The 17,242-nt window shown below is 38.9% G+C and overlaps 1 protein-coding gene across 2 annotated transcripts in view; it reads right to left on the bottom strand.

The window, feature by feature from the left end:
* USP25 (ubiquitin specific peptidase 25) overlaps positions 1-8,059 on the bottom strand; it is a 153,326-nt gene extending 145,267 nt beyond the window's left edge. For both annotated transcript variants that reach the window (XM_024239479.3, XM_024239480.3), the window contains exon 1: positions 7,851-8,059. The gene's annotated coding sequence lies outside the window, so the exon portion shown is untranslated. The remainder of the gene's footprint in view (positions 1-7,850) is intronic.
* Positions 8,060-17,242: the final 9,183 nt, after the last annotated feature.

Below are 17,242 nucleotides of genomic sequence, written 5' to 3'. Positions count from 1 at the left end.
CAGTTATCAGAAATTATCAACTACCTGAAACAAAAGATGTACAATAATTTTGTGTTAAATTATAAACCACACAAGAGATATTAAACATGACCTAATAAAAGTAGAAGTATATCCTGCTCATCTTGTATCATAAAGATGTTAATAATCTCAAATTGATCTACAGATTCAATCAAATTAATCAAAAAGACAGAGGATTTGAGAGAACTTGGTATGATCATTCTAAAATTTCTAAGGAAAAGTCAAGTGTTACTTCTGAAAAAAAGGAACAAAGGCAAAGAACTTTCTTTTCCAGTATGAGAGATTATTCTAAAGCAACAACAATGAACACAGGAAGATATTCACAAAATGAATGATGAAAAAGAATGAGTCAAGGAAAGGGAAAAAAATTTTGCATTAAACTTTTGCATATATGACAAAGATGGCATATCAATTCCGTAGAAGACTGCATTAACTTTTCAATAAAGCAAAGATAACAAAAGAAATTTTTTAAATCATTTAAAGGTTGCACATCCCAAAACTCCAAGCCAGAAATAAGAAATGCTCCACAATTTGAAAACTCCATATTTTTTGAGAACCAACAAGATGTTGAAAGGAAATGCTCACTGGCTTATTTCAGATTTCAGATTTTCAAATTTAGGATATTTACCCAACCCAGGTAAGCAAAATACAAATATTCCAAAATCTGAAGGGAAAAAAAAAGTCCAAAATCCAAAACACTTCTGGTCCCAAGCACTTTGGATATGAGAGACTCAATTTGTATATGATGAAAATAAAACTATATCCCTACCTCGCACCATATACAAAACTCAAGCACAGATGAAAAAGGGTCTAAAATGTTGCAAATATAACTTTAAAACTCTTAGTTAAAAATACAGACGACTACCTTCTAGATATTGTTGCAGGGAAAAGTTCTTAAAATTTTTAAGTTAAAACAACTAACATTAAAAAAAAATACTTTCAGCCATTGATATAGATGCAACAAATTAACAGGAAGATGAACAGAGGATTCAAGATGATAATCTCAAATGAAAGTAAAGGGATAGGATAATGGATATAGATTATTATCGAAGTTCCAGCTTTTGTTTTAAATAGGGTGTTCATGTGTGTTTATTATTTAAAATAAGCAATTTAACAAATAAATGAAAACATATTTGCAGGAAGAGCTGATCATGAGACAATTGGTAAAATTAATTCAATTATGTGTACTTCAGAACCAAACTAAAAATATATATTATTAAAAACAAACTCTTTGTAAACTATCTGACCACATATAAGGGTAGTAAATACAGAACTGGCATTACAAAAATAATAATCTAGATAATCAAACTAAAAAGTTACCATAGCATACAGGACAAAAAGGGAGAGAAGAAACATTTGAAGCCAGGAAGAAAGATAAGTGACATATAAAATCCAAATAATGTAGTTTTAAATGAAGACGAGGAAAAGAGTGGAAGAAAAATTCCTGAGAACACAGATTTCAGATGAAAAATCCTAGGCAGGATCATTAAAAAGACACATACATAAACACATGCAAGTGAAATTTCTGAACTCTTAAAAACAAAGAGTAAAATCTTACAAGGTAACACAGAGAGTTAACTTATCTGGAAAAAAAAAAAAAAAAGCAGAGTGACATCAAACCATCAAAAAGCATTATACAACAGACCAAAAAACACAGTTAAAATTAAATAGTTAATTTAAAAAAACTAGCTACTAATAATGCATCTGCAACACTAAGAAAATTCATCATCTAGAATTACAATTCTATATTATCCCAACAAAACTAGGAATACCATAAGAAAAAACATGCTAAAATGTCTTACCTAATTTGGGGCAAATGGGTGGAGAAAAAAGTTAATTTTTTATATTATCAGAAAAAGCTATTAATGTTTTATATTATCAAAATTTTATATTATAAAAATATATTTGTTTAAAATTAAAAGAGCCAAAATTCAAAAGAAAACGTTAAAGACAAGGGTGGGGGTGGTGATACAATGAAAATTTGGTCTATCCATCAAAACTGAATGGAGAAAACAAGACTAATAAATGGATAATCAGATGATTATCCATTAATTAATTTAATTAAAAAGATTAAATTTATCAGTTATCACCATATGTGCATGGTTAAATTCTAAAAGACAAGAACACAAGTTTGGATTGAATCCATTAGAAATACAAAGAGAAATTGCCCAGCACTTTGGGAGGCCAAGGCAGGCTGATCACTTGGGGTCAGGAGTTTAAGACCAGCCTGGCCAACAGGATGAAACCCTGTCTCTAGTAAAATTACAAAAAGTAGCTGGGCGTGGTGTTGTATATCTGTAGTCCCAGCTACTTGGAAGGCTGAGGCAGGAGAATTGCTTGAACCTGGGAGGCAGAAGTTGCAGTGAGCTGAGATTGCATCATTGCACTCCAGCCTGGGTGAGAGAGCAAAACCTCGTCTCAAAAAAAAAGCAGGAAATAAGATCAGCATCTGGCAAACACTACTGACAACAAAACAAGCAGGACAAAAAAAATGGCACGTCTATATATATATATATATATATATATATATATATATATGTACATACATACACACACACACACAGATTTAGGACAAAACTTTAGACCAATAAATACAGAAACCTAAATGAAATTTAGAATTTTCTAGAACTAAAACAACTTTTAAAATTTGACCCTAGAAAACATAGAAAATTTGAAAGACAATAAGCAAAATTTGGAAACTTTACCTAAAATTTGCTCTAAATGAGCAGCTCAGCCCTGATAGTCATGTTCACCAAATCTTCAAAGTAACAAGTACCTCAGCTGAACCCTAATTTTTCAAATCAAAAAAGATCATACACCATCAATTTTGAATGACTCAACATAATCCTACACTAAACAATTCCAAAAGCACAGGAAAACACAGAAAGCCTTCTAATCATTTTATGAGCTAACCTTATCTTAATAGCCCTCATGGGCACACCAAACCTTGTAACCAATCTCATTGAAGAATCCAAGGAGAACTGGTTCCAGGACCCCCAAAGAGGCCAAAATCTGCGAATGTTCAAGTCCCTTATATAAAATGGTATAATACTTACACATCCACACATCCTCCAGCATACTTTAAATCATTTCTAGATTACTTATAATACCTAACACAATGTAAATGCTACATAAATAGTTGTTATACTGTATTGTTAGGGAATAATGACCAAAATGAGACTGTACATGTTCAGTACAGATGCAACAATGCTTTTTTTTTTTCCAGAATACTTTCAATCCACAGCTGGTTGAATCTATGGATTCAGAACCTGTGGATACAGAAGGCCAATTGTATACTAAATTCTAGGTTTAAATTTATTATATTAAATATAGAAATATATTAAAATAGTAAAGCAACATGACCAAATGGGGTTTTATCAGGAATTCAAGGACAGCCAAAACAATACAACATGGTGGTTAAGAGCAGGGGCTTGTGTATCACATGACTTTTGAGTTTATCCGACCCTTAATACATACTAGAGATGAAATGTTGCTTTAGTTCTCCAATACTGTTTCTTCAGCTTCAATAAGAAAGGAGAAAAATAGCACTGACTTCATAACGTGGTCGGAAAGATTAAATGAAAAAAGTTTGTAAGAAGACTCAGCACAGTGCCTTACACGGATTATACAGTAAATATTCATATATCTTATGCACAAATGGTTCTCATATTACTGACATATAAAATATCACTCACTGCAAAGAAAAAGACATGACAGTTAACATCTAAATCTAGTTTTGAAACATTTATAAAACTTAACGAATGTAAGAAAATTTCCATATTATAAGGAAACAATATATAATAGAAACTAACATAAATTGTAGTAGCATTCTGTAATCTTAAAGTAATAAGTGGTAAAAATAATGACAAGAAAGAGGTCAGAATATTAAGTATTTGTAAAGGATATGGACTGTATACATATAATATTGAAGAAAATCAACAGAATATTTATTAGAAATGATGTGAATTCATTTAAAAGTCTGGATACAATGTGAGTATACAAGTCAAAATTAGGTGGTGAAAAGGAAAGAATAAGAAAAGGAATAAACAGTTGGAAACCTATCTCTCTGCCCAATCAAGTCTTATACTAATAAGATAATCAACTGATTCCTAATAAAGAATACCCCCTTTACGTAACATTTAAAGTGATTTAAGTAATGTTAACTATCAAATGCTGCATGATATAGTTTGATAACCTTAGATAATCCTAAACTGGAAAATACACATTATTTTAAGTAAGAAATTTACCCTGAATCCAGTCTGCATTGTTTTTCAAGTTTTAACTCTTGAACTTGGTTAATCTATGACAACCTTCCCACCTAACCCTCACCTTTCGAGGAATTCAGTGAAAGTTGACTGTAGATCTGTTAGATTCCTCTGCCTCCATTCTATACTGTTTCTTTTTTATTCTCCCTATACAGAACACTTGCTTAGGACCATTAAACAATCTAATCTAAAGAAGTTGCTAAAGTTTAAAGCCTTAACATACTACTGTTAACATACTAATATTACGGCTTTAAACGAACCTTCAGAAGCACTTAATGACTTGCCCAAGGTGACAAAAAGGTGGTTGAGATCTATCCCACATCCTGTCTTTCACTACCACTGCCTATTCTCCTAGCATGAGCACAGTTTTTCAAGCTTTCATTGTTTGTTTTGGTTTTTTGTTTTTTTGAGATGGACTCTTGCTCTGTCGCCCAGGCTGGAGTGCAGTGGCGCGATCTCTCTCACTGCAACCTCCGCCTCCTGAGTTCAAGCGATTCTCCTGCCTCAGCCTCCTGAGTAGCTGGGATTACAGGCATGTGCCACCACGCCTGGCTAATTTTTGTATTTTTAGTAGAGACTGGGTTTCACCATGTTGGTCAGGCTGGTCTTGAACTCCTGACCTCGTGATCTGCCCGCCTCACCTTCCCAAAGTACTGGGATTACAGGCGTGAGACACCGCGCCTGGCCATTTTGTTTTAAGAGACAGGGTGTCATTTTGTTGCCCAGGCTGGTTTTGAACTCCTGGCTTCAAGTGATCCTCCCACCTCAGCCTCCCAAAGTGCTGGGATTAAAGCGTGAGCCACCATGCCCAGCCTCATTGTTTCTCAATAATTTTTAAATTTCAAGATTCAGTTAGGAAACAAAGTACTATATTCCTTTTGGAAACCATTCACTTATTTCATTCATCACATATTTGCTGAGTCCTACTATGTGTAACGAACTGTTCTAAGCCCTAGAGTGAAACAATATATTTTACTCAACTCAGAAGGATACATTTAATGTAAATAGTATCCTGTTCATTTCACTCTGTAAATTAATTTGGTCCCTGGGAGCAAACCTCCTCCCAATAATAACTGCCCTAAAGAATCCTAGCTTGGTTCATCTGGTTAGATAGATTGGGGGGGGCCGCCGTGGAGTATCCGCATTTGGAACTTGAATCTATGTATCAAATTTCTGAGATCTAAGGCCTACACTGTGGTAAATATGAAGCACAAAGGCTGAAGATACATGTCCAAAACCAAAATTATCACAGAATTTAACTCATCTGCTGCCAACTGCACCTCACCTGAAATATCTAAACCTCAGAAAAGCAGCTTTCTGCAGTTTTACTACATCTCATAAGTCCCTGGGTTGGCCAAACTCCAGCAATCAAGCAAAGAACACATCAAAAGGGAAAGGCAGCCCCCTTGCCTCATCATACTACATTGTGACAAAGCCTAATGAATTCTTTAGGCGAACCAAAAAATCATGAAAGTTTTGTGTAGTGTGGTACTGCAAACAACAAAAAAACTTAAATCCATCTGCAAAATAAAAGTTTAAAAAATCTTGAAAATAATATAGCTAAAAAGTAAATACTTAAATTTTAAATAGTAAATACTTAAAATTTAAAAACACATATGTACACACAATTTTTTAAGGTGAGAAGAAAACTGGCTAAAATGTTGGCTATGGAATATACACTACACACCTCTCCTTTTAGATAACCCATAAGGTGTCTGAGTAAAAACAGACTATCACTTTTTGTTTCTTCTAAGTGTGAAGTTCACTTCCTAGTTACCAGCTTTAAGTCCGCTTCCTGGTTACTAGCTTGACGGATTTAAATCTGTCAACTTATTGAGGTAGATGGTTTATTTATATCCATATAAATATTTTTAAATAGTTCTAATATGAGTAACAAAGTAATCGTGTATTAATATGGAAAGCAAACACATTTAAGTGTTTCTTTTGTAAAACAATCTAAATATTATGGAAGTATAAAAGTTTCTCTAAAAAAAATCCCAATAACAATGAAATGATCTAAAACACACCCATACTAAAAATAGCATCATAATGAAAATTTTGAATTAACTACTACTCCCTTTGTGTGGGGAGGGGATTCATTAAAGTAGGAAATTGGACTCGACAGCCAAGATCACTTTCGTTAACTTGATTCTTGATTCTACAATTTTATGCATAACCTCTGAACCATGCAATGGAGCCTGCATAGTTATTTAATGCAGTTTAGTCAAAATCAAATGAAAAAGAAAAAATCCCAAACTTAGAAAGTTCTTCCCATTGTTCAAACTTAGGAGATGTGAAAAATTTGTATTTCTCACTTTGAAACAGACTTTAATATTCAACATTGAAGACAATTATAAACAAATCGTACCATACATATTAAATATTGCTTAGCATTCACATGACCATGTGCTCTTTCCTAAACCTTAAGTCTTTAAAAATTGAACTTGAAGGTATTCAAAATAGAATAGGGAGGATTAGGAAGTAAACTCTTTTAAATTCTCATTATTAAATCTTGAATTATTTCACTGTAAATAAAGTGCAGTGTGCAATATCCTTCTAACTTTACCAGTAATATCAACTAATATACAAGCCTCAAAAACAACTTTCCCAACGTGCCTAAAATAACAACGCACTACCCTTGCTTTCCAAACTTCTTGAGTATCTTCGATTACTTTAAAGCAGTATCATAAAATTCTAAAAATAATCTCAAAGCAAAAATTCAGCAGGCTGTATGTAGACAGCCCATTTTAGAACAGGTCTTATTCTAAAGTCAAGCACAGGTAGAATATTGCTACACCAAAACTACAACAGGGTGGGGCATTCATTACTCACCCAGACAAACCAAATATAACTCTGGTGGTTGATCACAGTAAACCCTAACTGTCCCCGTAATTCCAACACGACTAAGGCACGGTTTACTCTTTTGCCCAAAATGCTTTTCACGCAAATGAAAAATTTTAAAAAGAAATTAAATCATGGCCAACTACTCTTCAGAACATGGTGCAAGCCATGATAGTGCACTTAAGATTCTGAAAGCAAAATCTAAAATAGCAGAATGATCTCTATTCACCTTAAAGATATAAAGTTTCACAAACAGTTTTTTAATTGTTTTCTTCAGTGAGTGACCATTTGAATGTGTGACTGATGCAAGAGTAAAGGGTGAACGAAAGAACAAGGTCAAACTTAGGGGCAAAAGATTCCTGGAATAACATGGCCAGAAAGGTTTCCTCTCTTAGGGACAGTTTCTATATTGAAAAAAAAAAAAAAAAGAAAAAGAAACAGAAAAGAAGAAGAAGAAAGGGAAACCTTAAAAGGAAAAGAAACCAAGCAAACCACCTACTTCTAGAGTGCACCTGGTCAACACGCCTGCCCCGCAAGGCAGGTAATTCGATTTTGGTAGAGACCGTTTTGCAAAACAGCAGGCCTGGTACACTACTACCTTTGAAAGACAAAATCGGTTCAGAAACGATGACAACTGGCTATTCTTTCTTATTTAAGGGGAGAGAATAAAGTTTCATTAAGAAGCCACACAGAGCACTGTAGGAATGTGAGGGTCGCTCTCAATACCTGGCACCGTCTGCTACGGGAAAACAATCGGCAGAAGGAAGTGGATTGAAGCCCGCAAACTACACTCTGCTTCCCACAGGCAGCTGGGCACTGGGCGCGACGCCCCCGAGGCGACAGGCAGGGCCCGGGGGTGACGGGGGAGGAAGCCGGGGAAGGCGGCGGCGGCGGCGGCGAGGCCGGGGCGCCCGGCCGCGGCGGAAGAGGACAGCCCGTCGGAAGGAGGAGTGGGGCCCGCCGGCTCGCGGGCTCGCCTCACCTTCTGTGCCGCGCTCTGCTGCAGCACGTTCTGCTCCACGGTCATGGCCCCCGCGGCGGCGGCGGCGGCGCCCGGCTCCTCGCGCCTCCGCCGGCCCTGGCTGCCGCGCTCCGCCGAGCTCCAGGGAGCGGCGCGGACGGCCGGGGAGGACAGCGCCCCCGCCAGCCAGGCGCGAAGGCGATGGCGGCCGGCGTGCGCGGGCACCGCGGGCAGGCGGCGAAGCGCCGACTGTGAGGGCCACGGCGGCCGCCTCACGTCTCCACGCGGCCCGCCTCAGCGCCGCTCGTCCGCGGCGGCCCGGGCCATGAGCGGGCGGAGGACGCCGGGGCGCAGGAGAGCGCGAGCCAGTCGGGCGGCGTCACGCGTTCGCGCGCTCCTTCGCTGGCGGCTCGCGGGCTGCTTTGGGGAAGGGAGAGGGGACGGAGGGAGCCGCCGCCCGGAATGGCGTTGTCCTCCTCCCTCCGCGAGTCCTCCTCCCTCCCCTCCCCCACGCGCCGTCCCCGCCCCCGCCCCCGCCCGGCGGCTCCTCCCCCGCAGAGCCCCGCCCGCCGGCCGCCCTAACCCTACATTGTGACCCTCCGGGCGGCGGGGCGGGGCCGCCATGGAGCCCCGCCCCTCCCGGCGCGGGTCTGGCGTTCCAGGATGGGGCGAGGGTGCGCCTGGCTGCCTGGCCCGGGAGCCGCCCCTGCGGCAGGTTGCGCGACGCCGGCGCTGGGCCTCGGGAAGCGCGGCTGGAGGCCGGAGGGCAGCGTTCTTCCCTGCGCCCAGGGCTTGTCGGATCCCTAGCTTGCCCAAAGCCGCCAAAGCAAACATTTCCCTCCATGCCCATAACGTCCCAAAACTACGTAGGGTCCCGAACTCCGGCCCCTTTCTGTGTCATGCGTTCTCTCCCCTCGCCTTTCTAGGAATTTCACAAGCCTTGAACTTGCCTGAAGGGAAAAGTCAAATAAGCAAAGGGTTGCCAGAAATCTTTATGCTGGGAAGTACTTTTCTCCTTAACTAATCATTACGTAAATGAATATAGACATTTTCTATCTACTTCGTTCATTCGAATATGTGTCAGTCACTGCTAGGCTCTGGAAAAATAGTTTATCCTCCCAAGACTTAATATAAATGAAATCGGATCTATCTAGCAAACAACCTTACAAAAATATCACTGCCTAATGATACATGATTCTAATATCCCAGTTGCCAAATTAAGCAAGCAATTAACTACCATGCGTGGAATGCTTGACTATATATGGAATTGTAAGGAAAATCTAACATTAAGAAAGCAATCTCTAGCCACAAAAATATCTCGAGTTCCAGGAGCTAATCTGGGAACGGAGGTGAGAGTGCAGCAGTGTGAGGAGAGAAATTATCAATGCATATTGTCACAAATAGAATACACTTGAAAATCCGGGTATAAATTTTAATCCAATGACAAGGAAAGCAAGCTTGGCAAATGCTAATTGAAATAGTATGTGGTGTTATTTAATAATCATGGATTATAGTAGCTCTTAAGGCTTTGTAACAGTTCTGTGCACTTTACAACCATCTTTGATCTGCAGCTCAGATGTCTTGAACCACCTGTCACCTTTTCCTTGAAGCTTCATATTTGTTGACTCATTTGATATTTAACAAATTGCAAATCTTCTTATATTAATATCCTATGTCATTTCTAGAGGAAGTGAAAAGTCATGAAACGGTTGGAAACAGAAATTTAGGAATACTGTCACATCTCTTAATTCCACGTGTCAATTTTTTTATAACTCTGAAACCCAAGGAGGGTGACCTGTCAAAGACAGCTTATTAAAACCCATTTTTCTTCATTTATAGATCAAAGTTTCTTCTTTTCTTGTTTATATACTAACTTCATGTTTCTCCATATGAGGGTTTTGGTTTTTTTGTTTGTTTGTTTTTTAGAAATCAGGCTCATACATTTGAATTCAAGAAAATTAAATTTAACATAAAAATCTAGTAATCTAGTACCGTGGGGGGAAAAACATTGCCAGATACTAAAGTTTAATTTCAAGAATTTGGCAATACAACTTTTCTCTGAGTTAAATTTGTTACTTCCATACAGAAAAAAAAAATTATCTTACAATAGATAATCATCAAATAGAGCTTTTATATGGTAAACCTGTTTGCCCACTGAGACCATTCATTTTCAGCTTACTTCTGCTGGTTTCCTACTTACTCAGCATTTCTTTAAATATTTTTAACTGTTGTACTGGAGAACATTGAGAAGAAAATTTCAAGTTTCCTCATAGGCATTCCTTTTTAGAAGGCTTACAATTGGGATGAATAATTAGAGAAATTTGAGAAACTGAGATAAATTAGCACACAAAACCCATCGCTGGGATTTCCTAACTCATTTTTTAAATTTGCCCCATGACAATTATGTTGTATGAGTCAGCTTTAATATGTATGTTTGTTGGAATTATATATCCTCAAGATATTATTTAATAACTTCTAAACTGCTGCATTACTCTATGTTGTTGACATTGAGGTAAAAATGTTAAGTGACATATTTCATATAATATGAAATATTTTGTGTGTAACAATGCTGTGGTTTGAATGTATCCCCCCAAAAACCGTGTGATGGAAATTTAATCCCCAATGCAATAGTGTGGAGGTGGGGCCTAATAAGAGGTGATTAGGTTATAAGAGCTCTGACCTCATGAATTAATTAATGGTGCTATCACAAATGTGCAGTCACTATCAAAAGGGCAGTTTCCTTATAAAAGGACTAGTTTGGCTCCGTCTTGCCTCTTTCTCTTTTCCTTTCCTTCCCTCTATCTCTTTCTCCCCTTCTCTTAGCTCTTCCACCATGCAATGATACAGGAGGAAGGCCTTCACCAATTGCCGGCTCATCCATCTTGACCTTCCCTGCCTCCAGAACTGTAAGCCAACAAATTTCTGATCATTATCAATTACCCATTCATAGGTATTATGTTGTAGCAGCATAAAATAGTCTAAGACAAACTCCAAGACTTTTTCTGTTTTGGGTCAAAATGTTATTTCTAGCAATATTCAGTGTTGTATTTTGTATGTCAACCAGGAAAATTGGTATTCTTCTGCCTTGGGTATCTTTAGAAAGGGTTTAAAAATCCATTTCTGGATACCAAAAGTTCACCATATTGCCAAAACACATTTGTAGGACTTTTCTTTGTTGCCCTCCTAGCTGGTGTTGAGCTCCTGGGCCCAATGAATCCTCTTGCCTCAGCCTCTGAAGTAGCTACCTGAGATTACAGGCATGTCAGCAAAGAACTGTTGAATCCATGGAGCAGATTTAGACAATTTCCATTACAAAAGAGTGGTTTTAAATCTACTACAATGAGGATCTGAATTATTTTCCTCCTTTAGGAGTGTTGGCATTCTGGGATAATTTTATTTCCACCAATAAGAAAACAATAAGCAGGCCGGGCATGGTGGCTCACCTCTGTAATCCCAACACTTTGGGAGGCCAAGGTGGGCAGATCACCTCAGGTCAGGGGTTCAAGACCAGCCTGGCCAACATGGCAAAACCCGGTCTGTACTAAAAAATACAAAAATTAGCCAGATGTGGTGGCAGGCGCCTGTAATCCCAGCTACTCGGAGCCTGAGGCAGGGAGAATTGCTTGAACCTAGGAGTCGGAGGTTGCAGTGAGCCGAGATGTGCCATTGCACTCCAGCCTGGTGACAGAGCAAGACTCCATGTAAAAAAGCAAAAAGAAAAGAAAACAATAAGCAAACATTTAAAGAGGAGGTTTCTATGATGTCATAATGGTACTATTCAGCAATCAGGTGTTCATAGATTGCAACCTGCAAGAATACTGCCTGCCTAATACATGCACAATAAAATGCTTATTGAATTAAGTGGGCAGCCATGAAGGAGAGAAAACAAATGTATTTGTGCTTTCATGGTGCACATCTAACTCAAACTTCTCATTCCAAGTGGATAGCTTTGTGGTCCTGGCAGCCCAGCCGTATTATTCTATATGACAAAGTGTGTCATTATTAGTTTCTCCAGCCCTCAATAGTGCCTCACATTCTGAGGGATTCTAGATGTTTCTTCTTTGGTATTGTATTAGTTGTCTGTGAGGCCATAACAAAATACCACAGATTGGGTGTCTTAAAAATACAGAAACGTATTTTTTCACAGCTCTGGACACTGGGAGTTCAAGATTAAGGTGCCAGCAGGGTTGATTTCTCCTGCAGCCTCTCTGTTTGCCTTGCAGATGGTCACCCTCTCACTGCCTCTTTCCATGGTCCGTGTGTGCCCACAGTATCTCTTCATCTTCTGCTGAGGACATAAATCATACTTGATTTCAGCCCCACCCAGATGGCATCATTTTAACTTAATAACCCCTTTAAAGACTTTGTTTTCAAATATAGTTACATTCTGAAGTGCTAGGGGTTAGGACTTCAACATGTGAATTTTAGAGGGACAAAATTCAGCCCATAACAGTCATATTCAATCTGTTTTACTTAATCCTATGCTTCATACTTTTGTGCCATCAAATATATTTTTTCATGCCCCATCCTGTAACTTCGTAGATTGGTAAGAGATGCATTAGCACATTAAAGGATAGTACCTGCACACATTTTCTGCCAGTATTGGCACTTCCAATTAGAATCATTTTGGGGAAAAAGAGTTTCGTGCATTGAAAAGCAATCTAGTCTAATGTGCTTTGCAAGGTCTACTTCGAAAGTAAGGACTATGGAGAAACAGCTACAATTTATCAACTGAGAGCCAGTGCAAAAGTGTATTATTTCTTGCCTGCATCACTTGCTTTCACCTACCTTGAACAGGCCCAAAGTTATACTTGCACACTGAAAATAGCTTGGAGGCCCCAGACCTTTTCTCATCACTTTTTAGTCCATTCACCTATACTCAAAAGACAAAGTCTCTCCCTCCATATTGGTAGGCACATATTTCCCTGAAATTATCCTATGATATATATGGGCAGAGAAAACCACATGTCAGAATGTGACTAATGTCACTTTCCAAGACCTCTCTCCCATGTTCAGCGCACATGATCCCTGAAGAACAACCCAGAGACTTCTAGCTCTGTGATCTTGGGCAAGTTACTTAAGCCTTAGTTCCTATTTGCTACGAGATTGATTCCTTGAGTGTCTGTTGTTCTGCTATGAATCACAGAGAGGACTGTCCCTGCATGTTTCACGCTCGTAAGTCAGATGGGTTCGAAACAGATTTGGCTAACAGGCAAATGAAAGGTACTGGAGGGCAAGAGAAAGGGTATAGCCAGGCTATTTCTCTTTCTCCTCCCTCTCCTCTGATGGCATCTCTTTGGGCTGTACGTATCTCTTGGATGGTTTCCCCTCTCGCCAGACTGCCCTTGCCTGATTCCGGGTCTTCCCAGTGAGGTGAGGTAGGTCCCTGAGATTTAGAAACTGTGCATCCTCACATCTCTCTCCAAATTAAGGGTAGTAATGCCTTCTTGATGTTGCTAAACTCTGGCTTAACTCACTGCCCTTGTTCGGCTTTTCAGCTCTGCATTGCCTATATAACACATTCTTTGGACAAATATTCCTTGTTTTAACCACTGTAGGGGTAAAGGGAAACCTTCCCCTTCATCTTTTGAAGGTTGGCTGAAAATCAACTGACAAAAATCAAATTAATTTTAAAAAGGCGTACGAATTTGTATTACTACACACAGAGGAAAATCACAGCGATTACTTCCCAACCATATGAGGTCCAGAGGGTTATATACCCTTGTTCTTAGGGAAAAGGGAGTTCAGGAAGTATAGATATTTTTAAGGGGATAGAAAATGATTTTTAGAGGAAGTCAGTGGACTTAGAGCACATACAATGGCCAGTACAAAGCCTGTTGGGTCCACAAAGAAGACAATGGCTTGGGATACATGTCTGTTCAAATGTGTTGACAAACTTCAGCCTGTCTTTCTGTGATATGAATTCAGTTCATGAAAACTCAGAAAAGGGTTCATAGGGTTTTTTTTTTTCTTCTTATGTGGGTCCAGACTTTAGAGAGAGAAGGAAACTTCAGAGAACAATTTCATTCTGTGCTTTGGAAGACACAGAGAATGAGAGATGGGGGAAGGGACTAGTCAGAGAGACATTGAGGCTTCTTCTTTAGTTCAGCATGTTGGAGTGCCATATTTTGGGATATTAGTTTCTCGGCCCCAACACTACCTAGAGAGTATTCTGTTTTTCTGACATAACCCTTTCTAACCTACGTTCTCTGTGTCGGTTCCATCATCTACAAAATGAAAAGAATAATATACAGTTATTTTGATGACTAAATGATTTAGTACACGTAAAGTTCCTAGAATACTTTAAGGCACAAGGTACTAAATAAATGTTAGCACATACTTGCTATTTTATTAAGACTTCCTTGTGACCTGTAAGTTGAGAAATTAAAATCGTTAGATGAGCACCAAGAAAAATTAGCTGAGATTGAATGTTCTAAGTCTAGGAAGACAAGACAAGAAGCAGGGTTAAGCGAGGTCAGGTCAAAAATCTGCCAGTCTAAGAAGGGGACTATTCCAGTGATGTTTCTATACAATTTAAAATGTCAGATCATGTGCAAAAGAATTTGTTTAGTAATTCCTAGGCAGCTACTTTAGTTTCAGACTCTTGATACTTATTTGTATTCTCTCTTGAATAGTAGAAAAGACACAAAGCTCAGGTGTCAATGTCTTTAATTTTAAAAAACACATATCAGCAATATAGGAAATCAGAAATTTATTTCTAGGCAAACCATGCTATTAGCAAATAGAAAGAAAAGAAAAAAACTTTAATGTTAGGCAAAAATGCTATCATTTTTGGATTCTGCACAGTGACATTTAACAGCATGGGTACTCACTAAGTATAATTGAAATAAATTTCAGTTTGAAATGAATAACTCATTTGCAATTTGAAATGAACTTTTAATTTGAATTAATTTGAAAAGAATTTATAATGTGAGATAATTTGAAATGAATAACTACTTTCTAGGCTTTAAGAAAACATTTTCAGTATGTTTAGTATATTTAATATCAGTTTATAAAATGAGATATGAATATAATAATCTATCACTGCCTTAGCTTATTAGTTTGGTCTGTTTGTCATCAAGAACAACTCATGAAATTTCTTTAATGTGAAGGTTCATTGGATAATTCTGTTCAAATCTACCATAGCTTTCAGGTTGGACTATGATACTATAAATACCATTAAATATATGGGAATGATGACTGAATAAATCCTGTATATATAAAAATAGAATAGCATATTTTAAAATCAGATCCCATGAGTTTTAACTTCAGAACCTTCTCTCTAAGGTTGGCCTTACTCTCAGGTAAGTTGAGGTGGCCTTCTATTCCAGGCCTTCTATTTTGAGGGAGATGTGGGAAAATATGATACATTTAGGGACAGACACTATTTTTTATATACTTGCTATGTGCCAGTACCTGTGCTAGGCACTTTACACTTATCATTTAATTTTCATAATAATCCAATAAAGTTGGAATAATTACCCTCTTTTTACAGAAACAGAAGCTGTGGCTTATAGTTGAAGTAAATAGATCAAGGGCACACAACCCAAACCTGTTAAACCACTTTGAACGAAGGTAGGAGTTCTGTCTGACTTCAAAGCTTTTGCACTTACACCCCCTACACTGCAAACCAGCTGGTGTGGTTTGGATATGGTTTCTTTGGCCCTCACCAAGTCTCATGTTGAAATTTGATCCCCAATGTTGAAGGTAGGGCCTGGTGGGAGGTTTTTGGATCATGAGGGCAGATCCCTTATAAATGGCTTGGTGTCGTTCTCTTGGGAGTGAGTGAATTCTCACTCTTAGTTCCCATAAGAACTGGTTGTTATAAAGAGGCTGGCACCTCCCTCTTGCTTGTCTCTTGCTGTGTAATCTATACACGCTGACTCCCCTTCTCCTTCCACCATGATTGGCAGCTTCCTGAGGCCCTCACCAGAAGCAGATGCTGGTGCCATGCTTCCTATACAGCCTGCGAAAGTGTGAGCCAAATAAACCTCTTTTCTTTATGGATTATCCAATCTTGGGTATTCCTTTATAGCAATACAAATGGGCTAAGACAGAAAATTGGTACTGAGCAGAGACATATTTCTATAAAGATACTGGAAAATGTGGAAGTGGCTTTAGAACTGGGAAAAGAGCAGATAATGGAAGAGTTTGGAGAGCTCAGAAGAATCCAGGATGATGAGGAAAAGTTTAGAATTTCTTAGAAACTGGTTAAGTGGTTGTAACCAAAATGCTGATAGAGATATGAATAGTGAAGGCTAGGCTAACTAGGCCTCATATGGAAATGTGGAACTTATTGGGAACTAGAACAAAGGTCACCATTGTTACACAGTAGCAAAGAATTAGCCTGCATGGTGTCCCTTCCCTAGGGCTTTGTGGGAGGCTGAACTTAAGAATGATAACCTTAATGAATCTGGAAGAAGAAACTTCTAAGCAAAGCATTAAAGAAGTTGCATGGCTGATTTTAACAGCTTATGATAAGATATGAGAGAAAAGGAATGAACTAAAATTGGGATTTATGACTGAAAGAGAAGCAGAGCATAAAAATTTGGAAAATGCACAGCCTGGCCATGTGACAGAGAAGGAAAGATAATTTTCAGGAGAGAAATCCAAGACTGATGTGGAGTAATACCTTGCTAGAGAAATCAGGGTGTATAAAAGAGAGCCAGGTGCCAATAGTAAAGACAATGGGGAAAAGGCCCTGAAGGTGTTTCCAAAATCTTTGAGGTCATGCCTCCGATCACAGGCCCAGCAGGCCCACAGGCCTAGAAGAACAGAATGGTTTCTGGGGACAGGCCCAGGGTGATGCTACCCTATGCCACCCCAGCATGCTGTTCCTGGCATCCTGGCTGCTACAGCTTCAGTCAAGATTCAAGGGATCCCAGATACTGCTTGAGAAGCCACTCTGGAAGGCACAAGCCATAAGCCTTGGTGGCTTCGTGATAGTAAGTTAGCAGGCATGCAAAATGCAAGAATGATGGAGGCTTTGCAGCTAGATTTCAGAGGATGTATTGGAAAGCCTGAATGCCAAGGCAGAAGTCTGCTGCAGAGGTGGAGCCACTGTAGAGAGCCTTTACTAAGGCAATGCCAAGCAAAAATGTGGGTTGGAGCCCCCACGGATAGCCTGTATTAGGGCAATGCCTAGTGGAGCGTGGGA

The sequence above is a fragment of the Pongo abelii genome, chromosome 22 (genome assembly GCF_028885655.2).
Source record: "Pongo abelii isolate AG06213 chromosome 22, NHGRI_mPonAbe1-v2.0_pri, whole genome shotgun sequence".
NCBI lineage: Eukaryota > Metazoa > Chordata > Mammalia > Primates > Hominidae > Pongo > Pongo abelii.
The sequence above is the reverse complement of the archived record's forward strand: the minus strand, read 5'-3'. Positions and strand labels throughout refer to the sequence as shown.